The following is a 19780-nucleotide window of genomic DNA, read 5'->3' as shown; positions in this document are numbered from 1 at the left end:
ACATGTGGACGAATTTGTGTCTGTCATTGTCACTGTCAGAACGGTTTCTGACAGTGACATTGACAGAATTTGTACACACATGTGTAGGTCTGATTACCGAACTGCTCCTAAACCACTGTATCCGCAAATGACAATCTGAAATACGAAGGTTTCTCAAACTGTCTTGTGAAGTTGTGGACTGGTTGCTTTGAATCATTTAAATATGAGCGAATTAAATAATAATAAACGACGACGACCATTTAAGCACTCTTCGACATTTTATAGAAATGTGGGAAAGTTAAGAAAATTGCAGAATGATAATACAAATAGATAAGCACTTTATAGTTACTTAATGTATTAAATATATAATTTTTAATTCTTATTGATAAAAATGAAGTGTAGTGTTGCTTTACACAATAAAAGTAGGTATCAAATGAAATAGAGTATTTACTGTGATATTACTAGAATTTCTGTTGCGCAATGATAGTTTTTTTCAGTACAGATGCTGCTTTTTTTAACGCAGTAGTGCGAGCAAATCAAGCAATGATTCATTTCTTGTCTGGTCGAAACTCTTAGCTTAGATTTAGGTACTGAAAATCGTCGTACGATAAGTACACGTGCGAAAAGGACATTCACAACTCGTGTCGATTTAAAACACTCCCTTCGTTCGTGTATTAATATATCGCTACTCGTATCGATTTTCCTCTTTTCCGCACTATCTACAAGTATTTTGTTTGGGTTACAAAAAAAAACACATTATTTACTCTACTACGTTTTATTTATGTCTCTTTAACATTACAAATTTGTGGACACTTATCTATACAAAAATCTTGACAAAAGAAGTACAGATCGCTGAAATTAATGTTGATAGTAAGTAATATTAATGACGACCACTTCAACAAGTGTCAATTGTGAAATGCCGCAAAATACTAGTTGCTCTATAGAAGACCATAATAATATAGTAGACACTCTATTTTCAAGCCAAAGGTCGCAGGTTCGTAATATCGCTCGCGGACGTTTCTGCATGATAAAAAACAAATTTGGTAGACACTCTATTTTCTGAAAAACACTTATGACAAACGAAAAAAGTTAATAAAAATAATAATAATAAGTAATGTATAAATAATGTATATAAAAAAAAAAAAAAAAAAAAAAAAAAAACGCTGTCAACGTCAGACGTGTTTTCGAAATTCTCTTCTATAATTTTTTACATTTTATGTTTACATGTTGCTTTTTAATCTTATTTATGTGGAAAATATTGCCCCGGACATGACATGATGCCATCACGAAATTGGGCTTGAAGCTGCAAAAGAAATAAGTTCAACATGTACATAGAACAGAAATGATTACGAGAAGTAAAACACGAGCTCTACAAGCGTCACCACGAGTAAACGCACGCCCACCACCCTCGCCCGCCTCGTCCGTCTCCTCGCAACCGCCGTCGAGTGACGAGTTCGCCACCGCGGCCGACACCAGCGAGTCGAGCGACGAGAGCGGGCCGCCGCCGCCGCCGCCACGACCACCTGCGCGACGAGGGCGGCCACCGCTGCCGGCACGCTTGGGGCCTGCGGGACATCCTGCCCCGCCCACGGCTCCCGCTGCCGGTGGTGTAGTGCGTCGCATGACATGGACTCGAGAAATAAACGAGAATGTCATGCGCGCCTATTACGGGGCCACAGAGGGGGGAACCCGGCTATCCGCGTACCGTTCGAGAATGCTGCCTCTGTTTCAGGCACTCGAGCCATCCACCACCGTATCGGAGCAGCGGCTATCGGATCAGGTGCGCGTCATTCAGCGGTCAAAGCGGTTGGATGACGCCACACTTGATCGGCTCCGCCAGGAGGCTCTCGCTACTCGCGCGGACCCTGCCTCGGGGCGGGATTTGCCCGCCATGTCGCCGGACCCGGTGCCCGAACCCGACCTGGCACCGGAGGCGCCGCGGGTTGATTCCGGTAACAACGGCGGGGACTTCGCGAGTCAGAGCGAGAGTGAGCCTGCCAATGAGCAACTGAGGAGGTCTTTGGAAGAGGCGATTACGCAGTATCGCTCCACAAGCAATCCTAGGCCACGATTACCACGTCTGCCCATGAATAGATGCAATCTAGCGCTAATAGGAGCCTTAAATGCTTTACTAGATCCATATATGCGGACTAGTAAAGATCTAGATGATACACACTCGATCATGTACTGCGGGGCCATCGCGGCGTGCCGTGTTGCTCGAGTCAAGTTTCCGGACGCTGACCGTGCAACTAGGACCGCCGAAGGTGTCCCTGCATGGCAAGTACGGATCGAACGTCGTATCAACTCGTTTAGGACTCTCATTGCAAAGCTGATCTGCTTCAGAGGGGGTAATAATCGCCCCCGAGTAATGCGCTTTGTGAACCAGGCGTTCGCGGGGACGGACATCAGGCCCCGCGACTATTTGGCCAATGTCACAGAGCGCATCGACTTCCTGAAGCAGAAAGTCTATGCATGGGCAAGCCGTATTCGCCGCTACAGAAAGCGTGTGGACCGATTCCAGCAGAATCGTCTTTTTCAAAGCGACCAAAGGAAAGTATACCGAAGGTGGGAGGAAACCGACCCTCGTGTGTCTGACGTGCGGCTGCCGGATGCTACTGCCATGTCTGATTTCTGGCGTAGCATCTGGTCGGTGCCCGTCGAACACACGGAGGGTGAGTGGATGACCGTTGTCGAACGCGAGTGCGAGAGCATCGAGCCTATGGGGGCTATCACCATCAGCCCCGACGACGTAAGTTGTGCTACCCGTACGGCCCAGAACTGGAAAAGTCCTGGACCGGACGGATTGCACAACTTCTGGCTAAAATGGTTTCGATGCTCGCACTCGCGTTTGGCAACGCAATTTCAACAAGCCCTCGATCTTGGTTCTCTCCCACCTTCCCTAACAACTGGTGTTACTTTCCTGCTCTATAAGTCCGGTAGTACCACGGAAGCAAAAAACTACAGACCCATCACGTGCTTGCCTACACTTTACAAGCTCCTTACATCCATTTTGAGAGCAAAAATTAACGCGCATATTGTCGCTAACAACATTCTGGCTCCCGCTCAAAATGGATGTAGGGTTGGGTCCCGTGGTACTAAAGAGCTCCTCCTCATAGACATGACCATCTGCCAACAAGTTCGGCGGAACAAGGGGGCCATTTCGGCCGCTTGGATTGACTATAAGAAGGCCTATGATTCGGTGCCTCATTCATGGCTGAGAAGGGTATTGGAGCTGTATAAACTTGATGCAGCTTTAATATCCTTCCTGGCTGCATGTATGAGGCAGTGGACCACAGTCCTTCGTCAACCAGGAGGCAGGGATGGCCCCCCTGGCCCGCAGGACTTCATAAGGATTGAGCGAGGAATATTCCAGGGTGACAGTTTGAGTCCATTATGGTTCTGCCTAGCTCTGAATCCCCTCAGCACGCTGCTGAAGGATTCTGGGCTAGGTTGCCGGCTTCGGAGAGAGGGTGAAGTCATCTCTCACCTTCTGTATATGGACGATCTCAAACTATTTGCACCGAATACCCAAGACCTGATGGTGCTATTGAAAACCACAGAAGTTTTCAGTACCGCCATCAGAATGGAGTTTGGTGTCGATAATTGTGCGGTCATGCATGTACAGCGGGGGGAGGTTGTAAATTCAGAAAATTTACAACTTTCTGAGACGATGTCGTTCAGATCTATCTCTGAATCAGAAACCTATAAGTACCTTGGTATGTCACAGTCGTTGGGTATTGAGGATGTTGGCATTAGACGGTCGGTGAAGGAGCGCTTTTTCAGTCGGCTGACAAAAGTCCTTAACAGTCTTTTGTCAGGAGGCAACAAAGTGCGCGCCTTTAACGCCTGGGTAATGCCTCTACTCACATACTCCTTTGGCATAATACGGTGGACCCAGACTGAGCTGGACGCCCTGGATCGGAGGGTCCGCTCACTGCTTACCACACACCGTATGTTACACCCGCGCTCGTCTGTTATGAGATTGTACATCCCACGGAAGTGCGGAGGTCGAGGCTTCCTAAACGCCAAAGATCTCCACAATCGTGAGGTGTACAATCTCGGGAATTACTTCCTTAACAACGAGTGCGGGATGCATCGTGATGTGGTGGCAGTGGACGGAAACCTCACGCCGCTCTCCTTGGCGAAAGAGAACTGGCGCAAACCTGTGGTACTAAATACTGCGGACCGCAAGGCGGTATGGGAGAGCAAGCAGCTACACGGGCGGTTCTACAAGGCCCTCACGGGACCCGATGTAGATCTGCTCGCATCGGTGAACTGGTTACGATTCGGGGACCTCTTCGGAGAAACCGAGGGTTTTGCCTGTGCAATTGCGGACGAAGTTATGATGACGAACAACTACCGGAAATATATCCTGAAGGACGGTACGGTCGACATTTGTCGGGCATGCCGTCGTCCCGGAGAGTCACTCAGGCATATTATTTCCGGTTGTTCTCATCTTGCTAACGGCGAGTACTTGCACAGACATAATCTCGTAGCCAGGATTATTCACCAGCAACTTGCTCTTCAATACGGCCTTGTGGACCGCGAAGTACCGTACTACAAGTACTTACCTGCGCCAGTTCTCGAAAATGGTCGTGCCACGCTCTATTGGGATCGATCTATTATCACTGACAGGACTATTGTAGCCAATAAGCCTGACATTGTGATAACAGATCGACTGCAACGCCGGGCAGTGCTCGTTGACATCACCATCCCCCATGATGAGAATCTCGTGAAAGCCGAGAAGGACAAGTCCAGTAAGTACCTAGACTTGGCTCACGAGATAACCGCCATGTGGGATGTTGAATCAACGATCATTGTTCCGATAGTCGTTTCAGCGAACGGTCTCATAGCGAAGAGTCTCGACCAACATCTTAAGAGACTCTCGCTAGGTGGCTGGATCAAGGGCCAGATGCAGAAGGCGGTGATCTTGGACACAGCGCGGATAGTTCGACGGTTCCTCTCTCTGCAGCCCTAACCACCGGCAGCTTGGGCCCTGCCCCGCTGCTGGCGGCACCCTAGGTTAGGTTTTTTATAATGTGTTTATATGTGTTTTATATTGTTTTGTAAGTGGTTTTGTATTTTACTTTTATACTCATATTATAAACAGCCTAGCCTAAGATTTGAAAGAAATAAAGAGAATAGTAATGTATAAATAAAATAAAGACTCCTTAACTCAAATAATCTTTTTAATTTAAGATTATCAGATAAGTTCATAAATGCATGTATTGCAAACATTGTAAAACATGGAAGAAATTGACCAGTTACATTTGCCCCCACTCAAGATATGCCCCGCTGTAGGTACCTTACTTACCCCTATTTTTTTCATGTTTAATAAGTGAGACAGTATAAAATTAAACACTCAAAATCAAGCGCTCGAAATTGGAAAATCAGCCTCTGATTGATCCAATCGCTTGCTCCATACAGTTAGTAAGTATGGCAATTCATTTTAGGATAATTAAAGTTATACGAAATAATAGTATGCAAATTTCAATTTTGCAGATTCATTGTTATGCGAAATAAGAATTATGCATTTTTAATATTACGCTTATTCAATGTTATGAACAATTATGTTATGCCAAATCTGTTATGCGAATTCAAATTATGCGAATTAATGATAGGCGAAATAGAGGGCACCCGACACGAGTACACCGGACGCGTATGTGTGCGTTAGCACGCGCACAAATAAAGTGGCTTCCTCGAGCAGCCGAGCGGCACCGCCCCCGACTGCGCGATGGCAATAAACACAAAAATCACAAATTTGAATTCGTGCTTGCCTACCTTATCGTGTTAGTTCTTCATTGTTAATAAATAATTTTAATTATTGAATGTTGATTAGAACTGTTATCTGGGACATTTTTATTTTTGTCAAAGTTGTACCTACGTCCACCCGACATTTTTTGAATTTGGAAATTTTTATGTGGTTTCCACTCAGAATCGTGAGCTCTTTCACTCCTAATAGGAGAAAAAAGTCTCCCAAGTTTTTTCCCATTCCGTTACCATTTTTTTCATACATTTTGTATGGCAGTAGGTAACGGAATGGAAGGTTTGAAAAATGTATGGATATCTTAAGACATTTTTTTTACTTCCTATCAGACAGGGTCGAAAGACCTTGAGATTCTGAGTATGAATCGCGTAAAAAACACCCATGTTACAAAAAAGAGGGGTGAACAACTTTAAAAAAAATGACTCATCTGGCCGGCAGCCATAAGGCCATAACAGATAATAGTACTTAATTATGTGTTGAAATGAAATGAAAATGAAATATTTATTTTTCAAGTAGGCATATTACAATGAACATATGAACGTCAACTTTCAGTAAATAACTAATTTCGGTGTTTTACTCAATTTCATGAGTTTTTTTTTTCGCTGGGTAGGTGTGAAAACAACATACATTTGTAGAGCTGAATTATATTTAATAGAAAAAACGACGTTATTTAAAGGTATTTATACTCTATTTTATAGAACTAAATACATACTGTGTAGTGTGCCAGATCACATGCACTTAAACTAATTTCACTGAATCACACCTGCCGGTTGACCTTTGACCCATAGTTCAACAACCTCGAAACACGAAAAGCAGTATACGCTTTTAGTGGAGAGAGTCCAGAAATCGTTTATTAGGTTTCTATATAAAAAACAATACGGGTATTATCCTCTCCTTTATCCAACACTATTCGTGTTGGGCATGGTAGACTACACGTCCCTTGAAACCCGCAGGAGTATATACCTAATTAAATATTTCCTCAAATTAATACGAGGGGCAATAACGAACCCTCAACTATTATCACAGGTATCACTCCGTGTTCCCCGACTCACTGCTAAAGTGCTACGCCCTCGACGCCGCGGTCTCTTCGCTGTCCCTCCAGCTCGTACACGCATGCACGCCAATTCTCCCCTCCCCCAAGCGCTGACATTACTGAACGACATTTTGCTCAGTGACGACCACCTGGACATCTTTGTAACAACCGAGACCAAGTTCCTAGCCGCATCATGTCGTTACATTGAGAAAATTGTTACCACCAGCTCCATCCTTTAGGAAATTTATTAGAGAAATAATATTATACATAGCCTATTATTTATTAAATTATTATTGAATTCTAATTGTACATTATGACATTGTTTTAATATTACATTAATGTTTTAATTGTATTTAAATTTGATATTGTTAATTAATTATTGATGTATCATTTGTAACTTATTAATAGTCATTAATGCATGTTAGACACTAAGTAATATATAATGCCAATTAGCACGTAAGGTTAATCTGTCAGTGCCGATTGATTGGAATAAATAAATATGAAAAAAATGTCATTGTGAGAAAATTATTTCTTTATTTCTTTAGATGAGGTTGTTGAACTATGGGTCAAAGGTCAACCGGCAGGTGTGATTCAGTGAAATTAGTTTAAGTGCATGTGATCTGGCACACTACACAGTATGTATTTAGTTCTATAAAATAGAGTATAAATACCTTTAAATAACGTCGTTTTTTCTATTTTTACTAATTAAATATAATTCAGCTCTACAAGTGTATGTTGTTTTCACACCTACCCAGCGAAAAAAAAAACTCATGAAATTGAGTAAAACACCGAAATTAGTTATTTACTGAAAGTTGACGTTCATATGTTCATTGTAATATGCCTACTTGAAAAATAAATATTTCATTTTCATTTCATTTCAACACATAATTAAGTACTATTATCTGTTATGGCCTTATGGCTGCCGGCCAGATGAGTCATTTTTTTTAAAGTTGTTCACCCCTCTTTTTTGTAACATGGGTGTTTTTTACGCGATTCATACTCAGAATCTCAAGGTCTTTCGACCCTGTCTGATAGGAAGTAAAAAAAATGTCTTAAGATATCCATACATTTTTCAAACCTTCCATTCCGTTACCTACTGCCATACAAAATGTATGAAAAAAATGGTAACGGAATGGGAAAAAACTTGGGAGACTTTTTTCTCCTATTAGGAGTGAAAGAGCTCACGATTCTGAGTGGAAACCACATAAAAATTTCCAAATTCAAAAAATGTCGGGTGGACGTAGGTACAACTTTGACAAAAATAAAAACTGGCCAAGAGCGTGTCGGGCCACGCTCAGTGTAGGGTTCCGTAGTTTTCCGTATTTTTCTCAAAAACTACTGAACCTATCAAGTTCAAAACAATTTTCCTAGAAAGTCTTTATAAAGTTCTACTTTTGTGATTTTTTTCATATTTTTTAACCATGTGGTTCATAAGTTAGAGGGGGGGACGCACTTTTTTTCCTTTAGGAGCGATTATTTCCAAAAATATTAATATTATCAAAAAACGATCTTAGTAAACCCTTATTCATTTTTAAATACCTATCCAACAATATATAACACGTTGGGGTTGGAATGAAAAAAAAATCAGCCCCCACTTTACATGTAGGGGGGGTACCCTAATAAAACATTTTTTTCCATTTTTTATTTTTGCACTTTGTCGGCGTGATTGATATACATATTGGTACCAAATTTCAGCTTTCTAGTGCTAACGGTTACTGAGATTATCCACGGACGGACGGACGGACGGACGGACGGACGGACGGACGGACGGACGGACGGACGGACGGACAGACAGACATGGCGAAACTATAAGGGTTCCTAGTTGACTACGGAACCCTAAAAATGTCCCAGATAACAGTTCTAATCAACATTATAAAATAAAAAAATAAAAATAAAAATCAACATTCAATAATTAAAATTATTTATTAACAATGAAGAACTAACACGATAAGGTAGGCAAGCACGAATTCAAATTTGTGATTTTTGTGTTTATTGCCATCGCGCAGTCGGGGGCGGTGCCGCTCGGCTGCCCGAGGAAGCCACTTTTTTTTTTTTTTTTTTTTTTATTGGCTTCCAAATGATTTGCCAGTGTCATGTCGATTTTTTAATTAAATAAATTTTGTTCGAAGTAATAGCTATCAATCCATTTTGATAAATTTAATCAGTTCTAAAATTTAGTGGGGTTAGTTAGAGTTAGATGACAACGAAACACAACTACTGGATTAGTAATATTAGACATTGAGAAGAAATAGAAAGCAAAAAAAAAATTGTATTAACATGTAATAGGAAGCCACTTTATTTGTGCGCGTGCTAACGCACACAGACGCGTCCGGTGTACTCGTGTCGGGTGCCCTCTATTTCGCCTATCATTAATTCGCATAATTTGAATTCGCATAACAGATTTGGCATAACATAATTGTTCATAACATTGAATAAGCATAATATTAAAAATGCATAATTCTTATTTCGCATAACAATGAATCTGCATAATTGAAATTTGCATACTATTATTTCGTATAACTTTAATTATCCTAAAATGAATTGCCATACTTACTAACTGTATGGAGCAAGCGATTGGATCAATCAGAGGCTGATTTTCCAATTTCGAGCGCTTGATTTTGAGTGTTTAATTTTATACTGTCTCACTTATTAAACATGAAAAAAATAGGGGTAAGTAAGGTACCTACAGCGGGTCATATCTTGAGTGGGGGCAAATGTAACTGGTCAATTTCTTCCATGTTTTACAATGTTTGCAATACATGCATTTATGAACTTATCTGATAATCTTAAATTAAAAAGATTATTTGAGTTAAGGAGTCTTTATTTTATTTATACATTACTTATTATTATTATTTTTATTAACTTTTTTTCGTTTTTCATAAGTGTTTTTCAGAAAATAGAGTGTCTACCAAATTTGTTTTTTTATCATGCAGAAACGTCCGCGAGCGATATTACGAACCTGCGACCTTTGGTTTGAAAATAGAGTGTCTACTATATTATTATGGTCTTCTATAGAGCAACTAGTATTTTGCGGCATTTCACAATTGACACTTGTTGAAGTAGTCGTCATTAATATTACTTACTATCAACATTAATTTCACAGTTCGGATTAGTGCATTGTGCTAGCCAGACGTGTGACCGCAGCGCATTGTCTAATTGCAATTAAGCTACAAAAATAATTTTCTTATCGCACTGGTCGGCCGCCCGGCAGCCGAACACGTGTGCGCATCCTTTTGTTAAGCGAGTAGGTAGTGATGGATTGTAAGTGGAGTTATAATGGGTGACGAAAATAAAGGACATGATTTGTACAATATAAGTGATGACGGCAGTGTAACATCGATGCGAAAAAATAGTGAGACTGACCTAACTTGTGAAAGTATGGATTTGGATTATCTATCTGGTAGTGCAAATGAAAGTGTAATGAGACCTGACCTAAAACGTACGAGAGATGAAGAGGAGAAGCAGGATGGAGAAGAAAAGTGGAACTTAATTGGCAGAACACGTAAAAGAGTAGACAGAAAGAACTCTCGAAGCCCAATATTAAACGGAAGTTCTATGAATAATAATAATATTGAAGTAAGTGTTACTAGCAAGGACAAGATGCCAAAACAAATTGCACTTTCCAAAATTCTGAAGATTAATAACATTAAAGGGCTACTTCAAGTGAAATATGTCAATCTATATAAACTGCGTTTATCATTCGACGCGGAGACAAGTGCGGACATATTTTTAAACTCGGCCGAAATAATAAAACTTGGATGGAGGTGCTACAAGTCATCAGAAGTGGGAATATCTTACGGATTAATCAGAGATATTGAAATAGAATTGTCCGATGAAGATATTACAGCTAATATTACGAGTGATATTGACCTTATATCCGCGAAACGTTTAAGTCGTAGGTCAAATGACGAGGGAGGATGGACCAAATCAGAAAAAGTTCGATTAGGGTTTAAAGGCAATACGTTACCACCATACATCTATATGAATGATTTAAGAATAAGAGTGGAACCTTATGTATTTCCAGTAACTCAGTGTTCCAAATGCTGGAGATTCGGACACACGTCGAAGGTATGTCCATCGAATAGAGTTGTTTGCCCCAAATGCGGAGGAAAACACAATAACTGCGAAACCAAGATCTTTAAATGTGTAAATTGCAGCATGAATCACATTTCATTAGATAGAAAATGCCCAATATTCCTAAAAGAGCGAAAAATAAGAGAAATAATGAGCGAACATAACCATAGCTATCAGAAGGCATCGTCTCTTTACTCTCCGCCTTCTCCGCCTATTCATATGCCCGCATTCCGCACCGAAATGACGGCTGAAGTATTAACTGAGAGAATGCACGCAACTAGTCAAGAACCGACAACTACACCAAAGACTAGAGACACTCGGGAAGCTGATAGTTATGCCTCAATTGTACGAACGCAAGCAATTATACATCACGAAAAGACACAATCTCAAAAGACGAAACCCACGAAGAGTACAGGAAAGAAAAAACCAAAACAACGCGATATTAGCGACACTAAAGAGTGGGATATGTCATGCTCAGAAGATACACCTGAAAATACATCAGATGAGAAAGAGGAACCGACAAATAAACAGCGAAATAAGAGAGAGAAATTGATGACATTCAAACAGCTACTGGATAAGATTAAAGGAACATGTTTTTCATCTAAAGAAGATATAAGGACAAAATTCGGCATCATAATTCAAGTATGTATTCAGTGGGCTATTAACTACTTATTAGAAAATATTTCGGATATACCTCTATTAAGTTATTTGACACATTCAAGCAATTAAATATTCTGCAATGGAACGCACAAAGTTTGAAGAACAAAATATTGGAGCTAGAATTATTACTTAATCAAGAAAAGGTGCATATTTGTATTATTAGTGAGACATGGCTAAACACAGACATTAAGATTAGAATAAGTGGATATAACATTTTCCGATTGGATAGAAACGATGGCTATGGAGGTGTATGTATCTTGATTCACTACTCTATTCAAGCTCAGCAATACGCAATAAATACATTAAACACCGGCATTGAAATGATACATGTTCAACTATACAATTGTCACGATTTAAGAGATATTGTTGCAGTATATTGTCCACCGAGTATCAGTACATCACAAAATGACTGCCCAAGTAACATTTTAGTGCTATAATTTTGGTTTTCGACGCCAAAAGCTACTATAGATGTCGTATAAAGGTTTTCTGCGTGACCGCTTGTCGTATAAAAGCCTCCAGTAACACCTTTTAGCTCTATAAGCTTATACCGCTAAAAGGTGTTATTAGGAAGTGATGTAAACGTTTATATCACCATTTTATAGAGCCGCTATAGGCCTGGTCTATAACAGGATCAAATATGACTACTATAGATCTATATTATTGTATAATAGTGTTAGGAATCACTGCTATGCAATCAATTTGCGCTATTAAGGTTCCCGACAAGCCGCTGTAGTTGTTGCGTTATACAGCTAAAAGGTGTTATTAGGAAGTGATGTAAACGTTTATATCACCATTTTATAGAGCCGCTATAGGCCTGGTCTATAACAGGATCAAATATGACTACTATAGAACAATATTATTATATAATGGTGTTAGAAATCACTGTTATGCAATCAATTTGCGCTATTGAGGTTCCTGACAAGCCACTATAGTTGTTGCGTTATACAGCTAAAAGGTGTTATTAGGAAGTGATGTAAACGTTTATATCACCATTTCATAGAGCCGCTATAGGCCTGGTCTATAACAGGATCAAATATGACTACTATAGAACAATATTATTATATAATGGTGTTAGAAATCACTGTTATGCAATCAATTTGCGCTATTAAGGTTCCCGACAAGCCGCTATAGTTGTTGCGTTATACAGCTAAAAGGTGTTATTAGGAAGTGATGTAAACGTTTATATCACCGTTTTATAGAGCCGCTATAGGCCTGGTGTATAACAGGATCAAATATGACTACTATAGAACAATATTATTATATAATGGTGTTAGAAATCACTGTTATGCAATCAATTTACGCTATTAAGGTTCCCGACAAGCCGCTATAGTTGTTGTGTTATACAGCTAAAAGGTGTTATTAGGAAGTGATGTAAACGTTTATATCACCATTTTATAGAGCCGCTATAGGCCTGGTCTATAACAGGATCAAATAACCTACTAAAGAACAATATTATTGTATAATAGTGTTAGGAATCACTGTTATGCTATCAATTTGCGCTATTAAGGTTCCCAACAAGCCGCTTATAGTATTTTTAGTAGTCGTATTTTAACAGAAATTAAAACCTAACTATACCACTATTTTGGGATATAGTGGCTTTGGAAAACACTGCTACAGCATTTAACACTGTAGTAGTGATATGAATACCATTATAGAGCTATTTTGCTGTATAATGAAGTTTTCAGGATACGTTTATATAGCTTTGAAAAGCGTTAATAGTCGTTTTCTAATGCCTTTTATATCTCATCGCCGTATACGTCACAATTACTCTTTTATATCACAGAACTGTGGAATAATGGTTTCGGTATCTCTTTTAAAACACAATAGCGTTATAGCTGAGTTTACTATATGTTTTATAAAAAAAAACTGTTTAGAAGATCTTTCTATAGTAAAACATTGAAAACAAGTATTGTTTTCTATATAAAGAACTTATAAGTTAAACTGGATCATAGTTAAAGTCTCATGCAACCCTAATTGAATCCACAATGGCGGGCTTATGGCAGTGAATGCGTATGATAAGTGACATAGTCGAACTATAAAAGCGTATGTTTTACTTCTTGGATCCATAGTAGAAACTATGGTGCCAATAATTTTATTGTATTAAATTATATTTATTTATTTTATTCAAAACAGGTATAAATCGAGGGCGCACTTAAAATACTCCATTAAACTAATATTCTTTTAACGGTAAAATTTCCATCGCATACCTTTTTGCAGTAATGATGGAATTATACGAAATCCAAATTATTTTGATTGACACTAAACTTCACAAGTTCACACGCCACTTTTCATAAAGTTCCTCGTTTAGAACAGTTTTAGTTAAATATTACACACATTAAATTATTTTAGAAATTTCATTCATTCGCATTAAAAGGGACGGAAACTGCTATTACAGAACAAAAAACCTGTATAACGGAATCTCAAATGCTACTATAGCATAAATTGATACTACAATAGCGTTACTGTGTCCTCTATGTCAACAAATTAGCACAATAGTCATCATCACATCACCATTATAGACCTTAAACGTCACGGATGATACTGCTATAGCCCTATTATATCACTAAATGGCTGCATAATTGCGCCAAATCGGCTCTACAGTACCAATATAAACTATTTATAGGACCATTTAATGTGATTTAATTTGGTGCTCTCGACCACTATAGGACCAGAAATTGTTACTTGGGTGGGACCACCTTTTTTCAAAATTTAAAGAAAAATCTCTGATATTGGGAGACTTTAATGGACACCATTCAAATTGGTCAAATAAATTTAACCAAAGGGGGACGCAAATCTTCGATAGCCTGATTGATTATAATTTCATTTCCTTAAATAATGGCCAACCAACTAGAATAAAAATGGTGAACGGGAGGCTGCAGAGCTCATCACCAGATATTTCGATTGCATCAACAGATTTAGCCCTGAAAACAGAGTGGACAGTTACCAACGAGTCTTTGGGCAGCGATCACCTTTTCATAAAATTACAAATTAAAATGAATTACCCTGTTGATATAATGAAGAAGCGTAACTTTAAAAACGCTAACTGGGACGAATACCAAAAGTATCTTGAAAATGCCTTTTCTAATTTCGTCATGTCTGACAATCCGCAAGATATGTACAATTTATTTTTAAAACATTTAAATGAAGCTGCTGAACAACATATCCCAAATATTAAATTTAGTCGAAATCCCACAAGCAAATTTAAGCCAAAACCGTACTGGAACGCGGAACTTTCAGGAGCTGTGGCTGAAAGAAGACTAGCACTGGCTGAATTACGAAGAAATCCTACCCCGCAAAATCTAGATAGGCTAAAAGAAAAGACTCGGATCGCTCAACTTAAGATTAGAAAGGCTAAAAGTCAGAGTTGGCAAACATTTTGTTCATCAATAGATACATCTACGTCTTCTGGCGATATGTGGTCTCGCATGAAGTGGCTAAAAGGCATTAAGTCAAGCAGGGCTTACACAGACAGTGAAACGATCGACAAACTATTGCATAACTTAGCGCCTGATTACGTGCTGCCAGTAACCCCAAGTTTTAAGTCCAACAACTCTTCCTTAAGTTCTGAGATCTCACGCCAAGAGCTTGATAGCTGTATGAAACCAAAGGATACCGCCCCAGGATGTGATGATATCTCTTACACTATGTTAAAGCATTTACCCGAATGTGGCAAAGAGATTTTGTTGCGTCTGTATAACATATTTTTTAAGAATGGTTATGTTCCATATCAATGGAGAAACATTAAAATAGTGGCTATTCCGAAACCTGGTGGTAACGTACAATCTTCCAATTCATTACGCCCAATATCATTAATATCATGTATTTGTAAGATCTTTCATTCTATATTAAGCAAGCGACTTGAATGGCACTTTGAAAAAAATTGTATATTTGCTGACGTTACGACTGGGTTTAGAAAGAGTCGCTCATGTGTTGACAATTTGAGTCGCCTTGTGACGGACGCACAATTAGGTAAAGCAAATGGTCTTATGACTTTAGGTTGTTTTATAGATTTGGAAAATGCTTACAATAACGTTGACATATGCTATTTAGTAAAAACATTGGATAATTTTGAAGTAGGAGCTCAAATATGCAATTATCTATGGAACTTCCTTAAGGAGCGTATACTTAAATGTGTCGTTGCAGATACTTGTATCAGCAGACATAGCGGTCGAGGCTTGGCACAAGGAGACCCCCTCTCGCCTTTGCTATTTAACATAGCAACGATTAATATCTGTAGAGAAATAACCAATGTGACAGTTTCGCAATATGCTGATGACTTCGTATTATACATTACTGTCAAGAATGTTAATGATGGCATATTTGAGATCCGCTCTGCTTTAGACATGTTTAATGGTTTATTAAAGGAGAAAGGCCTAACAATTTCAGGAACTAAGAGCAAAATATGCGTTTTTGGCAAGCATATAAAGGCCGAAGCAATAGACATTAAAGTAAACGAAGTATCTTTACAAGTTGTTGATAATGTAAAGTACTTGGGGTTGTGGCTTGATCGTGGACTGAGATGGAAGCGGCACATTGATGAAATAACACAAAAATTAACTAAGTCTATCAATATTTTTAAAGTACTGACTGGGCCCCGTTGGGGAGTACATCCTAAGCATTTAAGACGACTTTATATAGCTCTTATTCGTAGCCGATTGGATTATAGCTGTTTTCTTTATGACACAAGTGCAAAATATAACTTATATAAATTAGACAAAATCCAAAACCAATGTATGCGAGTGATAGGTGGATTCATCAAGAGTTCTCCTATACATGTTATGGAAAATGAATTGCATATTCCCCCACTACACATTCGCAGACTATATTTGGCTGGAAAATACTATTTGAAATCTAAATCCCTTCTCAATAATCCTACAATTAATGCAATTTCCAATTTATCTCAAACTGTGGACGGCGGTCGACAGTATCGCAATAAAACACCCCTTTTAGTTTCTGTTCACAATCATCTGAAGGATGTCCCAGTTCAGTCAAAAAAACAACTGGAAATGTTTAGTTTAGATACTTGGATAAATAATATTAAATTGTCTGATGTCATCAGAATAACGCTAGAACCCATTACCCAAGCCAAAAGACTGTACGACAAAAATAAACTCAAATCTAAATGCGCAAAGTATTTGGACGAAACATATGGGCTCCACTACAAAATATTTACAGATGGTTCGAAAAATAATAATATATCGGGTGCCGCTTTTTATGAACCCCATAGTACACTATCAGTTAAGTTTAGTATATCAGCCGATGTCTCAATTATGCAAACGGAATTAGTCGCGATCTCAGAAGCATTATCTTGGATAGAATCAGTGAATGGAAAAGAATTTGTAATACTGACAGATTCAAGGAGTGCCCTTCAGCACCTGGCTCGATGCACCTCGAATTATCGAGGAGCACCGATAGCCTACTCCATATTAAAAACAGTTCGCAAATTAAAACAACAAGATAAATCAATTACCCTTCAATGGATACCATCTCACATCGGTCTCGCAGGTAATGAGGTGGCAGACATTTTAGCAAATGAAGCGGTCAGCGACGGGATTCCATTTAGCATAGTACCTACATTTATGGATTCAATAAAAATAGTTAAAAAACATTGTAGGCAGATGTGGAGTGAATATTTTGATGACAGATCGTTAGATAAGGCGATATGGTATAAAACGACCCAGCCACAACTCTTAAGAAACCCATGGTTTGAAGACTCCTGCATGAGTCGACATGAAATAGTTTTAGCGTTTAGACTACGTTCCGGACACATTCCATTAAATAAATTTGCATATTTAATGAAAAAGGTGCCGTCGCCAAACTGTGACGAATGTGATATTTTGGAAGATGCATACCATATCATCATGGAATGTGTCCGGAACGAAAGTGCGAGAAAAGATTTCAAGAATAAAACCTTATTTGAAGTTGGGGGTTGCAACCAAATCCTGGGGCAACCACTATCTGAGGATGCAAAAAGTTTGTATAAACTTGTTGCGTTAGGATTAAGTAGACGATAAAATGTATTGTTTATATCTGTACAGAGCGACATCGTCACAACAGTGACAAAGCTCTTTAAATAAAGAAAAAAAAAAAAAAAAAAAACATTAATTTCAGCGATCTGTACTTCTTTTGTCAAGATTTTTGTATAGATAAGTGTCCACAAATTTGTAATGTTAAAGAGACATAAATAAAACGTAGTAGAGTAAATAATGTGTTTTTTTTGTAACCCAAACAAAATACTTGTAGATACGAGTGCGGAAAAGAGGAAAATCGATACGAGTAGCGATATATTACACGAACGAAGGGAGTGTTTTAAATCGACACGAGTTGTGAATGTCCTTTTCGCACGTGTACCTATCGTACGACGATTTTCAGTACCTAAATCTAAGCTAAGAGTTTCGACCAGACAAGAAATGAATCATTGCTTGATTTGCTCGCACTACTGCGTTAAAAAAAGCAGCATCTGTACTGAAAAAAACTATCATTGCGCAACAGAAATTCTAGTAATATCACAGTAAATACTCTATTTCATTTGATACCTACTTTTATTGTGTAAAGCAACACTACACTTCATTTTTATCAATAAGAATTAAAAATTATATATTTAATACATTAAGTAACTATAAAGTGCTTATCTATTTGTATTATCATTCTGCAATTTTCTTAACTTTCCCACATTTCTATAAAATGTCGAAGAGTGCTTAAATGGTCGTCGTCGTTTATTATTATTTAATTCGCTCATATTTAAATGATTCAAAGCAACCAGTCCACAACTTCACAAGACAGTTTGAGAAACCTTCGTATTTCAGATTGTCATTTGCGGATACAGTGGTTTAGGAGCAGTTCGGTAATCAGACCTACACATGTGTGTACAAATTCTGTCAATGTCACTGTCAGAAACCGTTCTGACAGTGACAATGACAGACACAAATTCGTCCACATGTTGTTACCGTTATGTGTGCAAACGTCGACTAATAAAGTGTCGTTAAAAGTCATTCTGACAGTGACATTGACAGCCACAAATTCGTACACATTTTGTTACCGTAACGAGTGCACACGACGACTACATTTTGTTATTGTATCAATACGGTCGCATTGTTTGCACGACGTTACCACGCGTTATGTCACATTTGACAGTTAGTTACTGATTTGAAGATTTTGCGACTGAAATGGTTGTATGGGTAGTTACAATGATAATATAATAAATAAGCCAAAAGACATTGCCAACGCTTTCAATGACTACTTTATTAATATAACTCATAAAAATTCCAACGCCGACATAAACTTAAGACACTATAATCATGACCTAAAACCGAACAGTTCAAATATGTTTCTCTCTTCCGCTGATTCGACAGAAGTAGCCAAAATTATAAGAACACTCAAAAACACCCCATCTGTGGGTTACGATGAGATTGCAACCAAAATAGTTAAGTCAACTGCTGGTATCATTGCCCCAATATTTTCTCATTTACTCAATCTAATGTTTGAGCAGGGCATTTATCCGGAAGTGCTGAAAATTTCTGTTGTTAAACCTATTTATAAAGCTGGGGACAAAATAAGTCCTGGTAACTATAGGCCAATTACTCTTATACCTATATTTGCAAAAATAATAGAGAGAGCTATGTTTACTAGATTAATGAGCTTCATAATTCGTTCGATAAAGTAGATCACCTATATCTTCTTAAGAAACTAGCATTTAATGGAATCCATGGTAATCTATTGCGTTGGTTTGCATCTTATTTGACAAATAGAACTCAAGTAGTAGTCATTAATGGCTTTAGATCAAATCTTGCGAATGTAACGTCCGGAGTAATTCAAGGCTCAATTTTAGGGCCTTTGTTATACAGTATATTCATTAACGATATTAAACAGTGCTTTAAACACTGTAATTTCTTATTGTTTGCAGATGACCTAAAACTTTATAGAGTGATAGAGAATGAAAGTGATAGTAAATTAGTTCAGGAAGACCTAGACACATTCTATGCATACTGTGAAGATAATAAATTGCAGTTAGCAGCTAATAAATGTATGCAAATTACCTTCACCAAAAATAAGAAAAGAATGATAAATTTTAAGTACAAATTAGGTGAAACACAAATAATGAAAGTACATTCAGCTAGAGATCTAGGAGTGCTGTTTGATGAAAATTTACACTTCAGCGCTCATATAGACAAGATTGTACGTAAAGCTTATCAGATGTTAGGTTTTGTGATCAGGTCGGCTAAAGTGTTTAAAAAGGCAGATACGTACCTATTACTCTATAAAGCGTT

The sequence above is a fragment of the Leguminivora glycinivorella genome, chromosome 20 (genome assembly GCF_023078275.1).
Source record: "Leguminivora glycinivorella isolate SPB_JAAS2020 chromosome 20, LegGlyc_1.1, whole genome shotgun sequence".
Classification (NCBI taxonomy): Eukaryota; Metazoa; Arthropoda; class Insecta; order Lepidoptera; family Tortricidae; genus Leguminivora; species Leguminivora glycinivorella.
Note: the sequence above shows the minus strand (reverse complement) of the source record.